The 6,000-nt window shown below is 57.8% G+C and overlaps 1 protein-coding gene across 1 annotated transcript in view; it reads left to right on the top strand.

The window, feature by feature from the left end:
• The first annotated feature begins 1,851 nt into the window (after positions 1 to 1,851).
• Positions 1,852 to 6,000, top strand: part of ZBTB7C (zinc finger and BTB domain containing 7C) — a 154,938-nt gene continuing 150,789 nt past the window's right edge. Inside the window, exons 1-2 of the mRNA XM_077171754.1 lie at positions 1,852 to 1,939; positions 2,474 to 2,544. The gene's annotated coding sequence lies outside the window, so the exon portion shown is untranslated. The remainder of the gene's footprint in view (positions 1,940 to 2,473; positions 2,545 to 6,000) is intronic.

The raw sequence follows: 6,000 nt of genomic DNA, 5'->3' as shown, positions 1-6,000 counted from the left end.
AGAAAACCATTAAAAAGAAAAAAAATGGTGTCTTTTAGAATACCAGTTTTGGGACCAAGATCATTAGACGTATAAGGAGGGCTTCCTAATATCCAAATTTCATGGCTTTCGTGGATTTAGGTGTGTTCTTTGTCTATTTTCCCTGCAAATCATATTTTCTTCCCTCACAATCCTTGAAAGGCAATCCTTGAAAGGCTGAGGAGTGATAAAGGATCATCCACAGGTTTTCTGAGGTTGGCTTGAGGAATGATTGTCTAACAACACACAGGGCACCCACCCGGAGGCACCTGAACCTTGCAATCCACATTAACATGGAAACCAAACATGTCAGGAAGCTTTCCTTCTCGCTGGAGAGGGCAGGCAGAGTGAGGCAATTAGGAAGGGGATGCAGAGAGGATCCAGAGCTGCTGGATCCCTGCAGGAACAGGGCAATACCATCAGCTGTGCTCCACTCCACCAAGCCCTTGCTGGGACACAGGCTGGGGGTCTTGCAGCAGGATGACCATGCTGGACTACCACTCTGCTCCATGCATTGGATTTTTTTTTTTTTTTTAATTGCCGTGTTAGGGTTTATTCATCCGGAATCATCAGTGTGGGACATGACAAGCCCGGCCATGGGAACCTCTGAGGTTTAACAAGCTCAAAAGCTGAAGCTGCACTTGAGACGAGGTGATCCCCCGGGATGAATCCAGGCTGGGGATAAAGAGCAGCTCTGGGAGAAGGACTTGAAGATGCTGGTGGTGAGGTCCTGGCACAGGTTTCCCAGAGAAACTGTGACTGCCCCATCCCTGAAGTGCCCAGGGCCAGAATCGACGGGGCTTGGAGCAACCTGGGACAGTGGAAGGGGTCCCTGCCCATGGCAGGAGGTGGGAGCAGACGCTCTCTCGGGCACATTCCCACCCAGGCCATTCCCTGCGATCCCACCCCTCACGCCCCCCCAGCCCCGCACCCCGAGGGCAGCGGGCGGCGCTCTGACCCCGGGGCGGCGCCTCCGCCGCGCTCCCCTCAGGCGGCCCCGCCCCGCGCGCGCTCCCATTGGCTGCTCCTCTCCGCCGCGCGCTCCCATTGGCCGTGCCGCCCGCCCGTCCGCCGCGGTTTGTTTGGTCGCGTGGACCTGTCAAGCCCGGCTGGGGGGGGGGCTGGGGGGGGTGACAGCGAGACAGAGACGGAGAGCGGGAGCGAGAAGGGTGGGGCGCCCCCCTTCGGCGGTCCCACGTGGCAGCGCCCGGCGCCCCGACGGGGCGCGCAGGACCCCCCCTTCCCTCCCCTCACCGCTGCGTCCCGTGTGGCCCCCCCGGCGCGGGGCCAGCGACATCCGGGCCCTCGGCTCGCCACCGCCGCCGAGCCGCCCGAGCTGCGGGCCAGCGCCGCCGGACGGGGCGGGCGGTGCCGCCGTGCCCGGCGCGGTGTTCTGTCCGTCTCCATCCGCCGCCGCTGCCCCCCTCGAGGTGCGCGGAGCTGCCCCGCCCCGCCCCGTCCCGTCCCGTCCCACGGCGGGGGCGATGCTCCCCTCGCTGCGCTGCCCGCGGATCCCTCCCTGCTGATTCGTTTTAGACGGTAAGTTCTGGGTTTATTTATTTATTTATTTATTTATTTATTTATTTATTTATTTTCTGTTTTGTTTGCTGTTTTAAAATAATGCTCTGTTTCCTCCCTACCGGAATTGCCGGGTGGGAGCCGCTGCCTTCGCCGACGGGGGTGGACCGGGGGTCCCTCCATCCCCAGCCCCGCCAGGACCCTGCTGCGGGGGGAGGCGGCGGCGGCGGCGGCCCCCCCTCCTCCATCTCCCCTCCCCTGCCGTCCCTCCCTCCCTCCCTCCCTCCCTCCCTCCGTCCCTCCCGGTGCCAGGGGACCGTGCCCGGTCCTCCCGCTGGGTCCCCGAGCTGCGGCAGCATCACGCAGAGGCAGCGCTGCTGCCACCGGCGCTCCCGGCTCCCAGGTCGGACATTCCCCCGTTCTTCTTCTCTAACGCTCGTTAGTTTTTATTGATTAATTGCTATTATTTTTCCCCGATTAATTACTATTAGTAATTTTTATTATTACCCCCTGGATCGTGGCAAAACTTTAGCCCGAGTTCCCGCTGCCCGCGGGTGCAGCCGGTGCGGTCCCGTTCCGCGAAGCGCTCCCTGACGTTTGGGATCAACTTGCGGGATCGGCTTTTCCTTGCACTGAAGGACGGGATGCGCGGGGTGATCCCGCACCGTCCCGTCCCGTCCTGTCCCGTCCCGTCCTACCCCATCCCATCCCATCCTTCCTCCCCTGCACCTCGCAGCGGGACAGGGACCAGACGGCTCGGGATCCCCGCATTGCTGGGAAGCCCTCAGTGCGTTTTTATCCCGGTTTTTACCCAGCTGCTGCCCGTGCCTGTGAGAGCTGGGAGGCGGCTGTGGCTCCTGTCCAGGGTGACACCTCGGGCGAGGCGCTGTCCCCGCTGATGCTGGAGAGCCTCACGCTGTGTCACCGTGTCTCTTAGGTTTGCCCGGCGCGGGATCATCCCCCGGACAGCCCCGCATCCCGGCGGTAGCACCGAGCCTCGGCGATGCGGTACGTCTGCTGCTGCGGGCAGGAGCGGCGCTTCCCGGAGTAGGGGGAGGCTGGCTGTGTGCCCCGGGCTGTGGGATTCAGGGACAGGTGGGCCTGGAGGAGAGTGTCCCTGGGATGGGCACAGCCCGGCTGGGGGGAGTGTGGGGCGAGCATCCTGGGGATGGGCATGGCATGGGGCGAGCATCTCTGGGATGTGCTGAAGCCAGATTCGGGGAGTGTGGGGTGATAATTTCTGGGATGTGCTCAGTGTGGGGTGATAATTCTTGGGATGTGCTCAGTGTGGGGTGATGATCCCTGGGATGTGCTCAGTGTGGGGTGATGATCCCTGGGATGTGCTCAGTGTGGGGTGATGATCCCTGGGATGTGCTCAGTGTGGGGTGATGATCCCTGGGATGTGCTCAGTGTGGGGTGATGATCCCTGGGATGTGCTCAGTCCATTGTGGGGAGTGTGGGGTGATGATCCCTGGGATGTGCTCAGTGTGGGGTGATGATCCCTGGGATGTGCTCAGTGTGGGGTGATGATTCCTGGGACGGGCTCAATGTGGGGTGATGATTCCTGGGATGAGCTCAATGTGGGGTGATGATCCCTAGGATATGCTCAGTGTAAAGTGGCCATCCCTGGGATGTGCTCAGTCCCAGTATGGGGTGATAATTTCTGGGATGTGCTCAGTGTGGGGTGATAATTCTTGGGATGTGCTCAGTGTGGGGTGGTGATTCCTGGGATGTGCTCAGTGTGGGGTGATGATCCCTGGGATGTGCTCAGTCCATTGTGGGGAGTGTGGGGTGGTGATTCTTGGGATGTGCTCAGTGTGGGGTGATGATCCCTGGGATGTGCTCAGTGTGGGGTGATGATCCCTGGGATGAGCTCAGTGTGGGGTGATGATCCCTAGGATATGCTCAGTGTAGAGTGACCATCCCTGGGATGTGCTCAGTCCCAGTATGGGGTGATAATTTCTGGGATGTGCTCAGTGTGGGGTGATAATTCTTGGGATGTGCTCAGTGTGGGGTGGTGATTGCTGGGATATGCTCAATGTAGAGTGACCATCCTTGGGATGTGCTCAGCCCCGGTGTGGGGTGAAGATTCCTGGGATATGCTCAGTGTGGGGTGATGATCCCTGGGCTGTCCCTGGTGTGCTGTGAGCATCCCTGGGATGTGCTCAGTCCCGTCAGGCCTGGGGTGAGCATCCCAGCTGGCGTGGGTGCTTTTCCAGCTCCCTTGCTGTGGCAGCAGCCGTGGTATCCCCAAATGTCCCCGCTGCCCCCTGGCTGCTGTGCAGCAGGAGAGGGAGCTCACACCCAGTGGGCTAAACAGGAGGGGGACAGGGTTCCTGTACGGGGTCCTGGGAGCCCCCCTGCCCGCTGAAGGAGGGGAACCCCCTTCCTGTGAGCCCCCCTTTCCGCCAGCCCTCGCCGCAGCTCCGGCGCTGAATTTCCTCCGAGCCCTCCTGCCCATATTGTGCTATTGATTGCTGAGCTGAACTTCCTCCCGAAATCATTAAAGCTTAAAAAATTGATGGCACAATAGAGCCCTTTATTAGCCACATAACTTTTCTTGCTTTCTTCCTTTCTTCTTAAGGGTTTTTTTTTTTTTTTTAATCAACACAAAAGGGCAGAGCCTGAGCTCAGATTTGTGTCCTGTGTCCCTGTGAGAGCTGGGCAGCGTGCCCTCCTCCACCCCAGCTACCCATCAGCACAGCCATGCCAGACTATTTATTAGGAAAAATGGCAAAGATGGAATCGATGCGTGCAGGTCTTTTTTTTTTCTTTTCTCCTTTAATCCCAGCCTCCTCTCTTTGCAGCCTACAGATAGGTCTATCCATGCTCTTGTAAATAAAAATATTTGAGTGGGGACTGTAATATTTTATTCCCTGTCATGTCTATCCTTCGGTCTAATGACAGCTGAGTTCTTGCTTGGTATTAACTTACCATTTTAGTAACAGTTGAGTTTTCCTGAAGGAAATCCCTCTGGGCTGGCCATTACTGTGTCATTGTATAACACAGCAGAAAGATGGATTACCTGGATGGATCTCCTCCAGCGTGACTTCACCAAGTGACAGGCCTCAGCTAATTTATCCCTGCTCCTGTTGCAATTGTTGGGATGGGGTTTATAGCTTCTAGGAAATATTTGCAGAGTCTCCGGGCGTACAACTGTAAATGCAGGCACTGATTTGCCAGGTGGGACTGCTCACAGCATCCTGCTTCATTGTGAAGCCCCAGCTCCTGGAGTCAAGTTAATCCCTATGAGTTCTCTCCTTTAGTGGGGAAATAAAAAGTTTTTACTTTTTCTGGTTATTCAGAGAGGTTTTAAGATGTGCTTGGGTGCATCTGGGTAGAGGCAAGAGAAAGAGGCAGGAAAAAAAGGTACATTTATATGTGTGAGTGTGTTCAGGTGTAAAATAAATCTCACGATTTCGAAGCCAATATAGCATTTTGTTGAAGGATCCCTCAGCAGTCCTGTGCTGGATCAGGGATTGAAAGTCATGTAGAGGGGACACTGCCTGGCTACGTGGCCTTGGGCCAGTCATTTATCTTCTCTGCTGCAGTGTCAGTGTCTCAGGAGCGTGGCTGCCTGTGCTGCCCCATTTTCTGCCAGCCCTGTCTCAGTGCTGCACACTGTCCCTCTGCTCCTCACCACAGCTTTCATGAGGCACCCCGTTACTTCTAATGCTCTGCATCAGGCTGGAGACCCCTGAGTGCCAAGGATCCCCCCCCCCCAAAATGCTTCCCTGCTAGGACAGGAGCAATGGGTGCATCCCTCTGTGCTGCCTGCTTGTCAGAAAGAAATCAGATTTGTTCTGCGCAATGCCATCCACCCTGTGTGCCCCCAGTTTGTCATCCCTGCAGAATATGGCGTGCTGCTGCTGAAAATGATGGAGCTGTAGAACAGGAATAGCTCAGAGGGGTTTGTGTTTGCAGATGACACTGAGATGAGTGTGGTTGACGTGCCTGAGTGATGGGATGGCATCCAGAGGGACCTGGAGAAGCTCGAGAAGCGGGCCCAAGGGAGCTTCAGGAGCAGGGCCATCTTCAACTAGACCTGGTTGCTCCAAGCCCCATCCAGCCTGGCCTGGGACACTGCCAGGGATCCAGGGGCAGCCCCAGCTGCTCTGGGCACCCTGGGCCAGGGCCTGCCCACCCTCCCAGCCAGCAATTCCTAATTGCCAAGAGCCCAAAATCTGTGCCTGCCCTCTGGCAGTGGGAGCCATTGCCTGGCTGCTGTCCCTGCAGGCCTTGTCCCCAGTCCCTGGGCAGCTCTGCTGGAGCCCCTGGAGGCCCTGGCAGGGGCTCTGAGGTGTCCCTGGAGCCTTCTCTTGTGCAGCTGAGCAGCCCCAGCTGTGCCAGGCTGGCTCCAGAGCAGAGGGGCTCCAGCCCTGGCAGCAGCTCCGTGGCCTCCTCTGGACTCATTCCAGCAGCTCAGGTTCTTCATACACTGAGGATCCCCAAGCTTGACTCCGG

The sequence above is a fragment of the Agelaius phoeniceus genome, chromosome Z (assembly GCF_051311805.1).
Source record: "Agelaius phoeniceus isolate bAgePho1 chromosome Z, bAgePho1.hap1, whole genome shotgun sequence".
Classification (NCBI taxonomy): domain Eukaryota; kingdom Metazoa; phylum Chordata; class Aves; order Passeriformes; family Icteridae; genus Agelaius; species Agelaius phoeniceus.
Note: the sequence above shows the minus strand (reverse complement) of the source record. Positions and strands in the feature narration are given on the sequence as shown.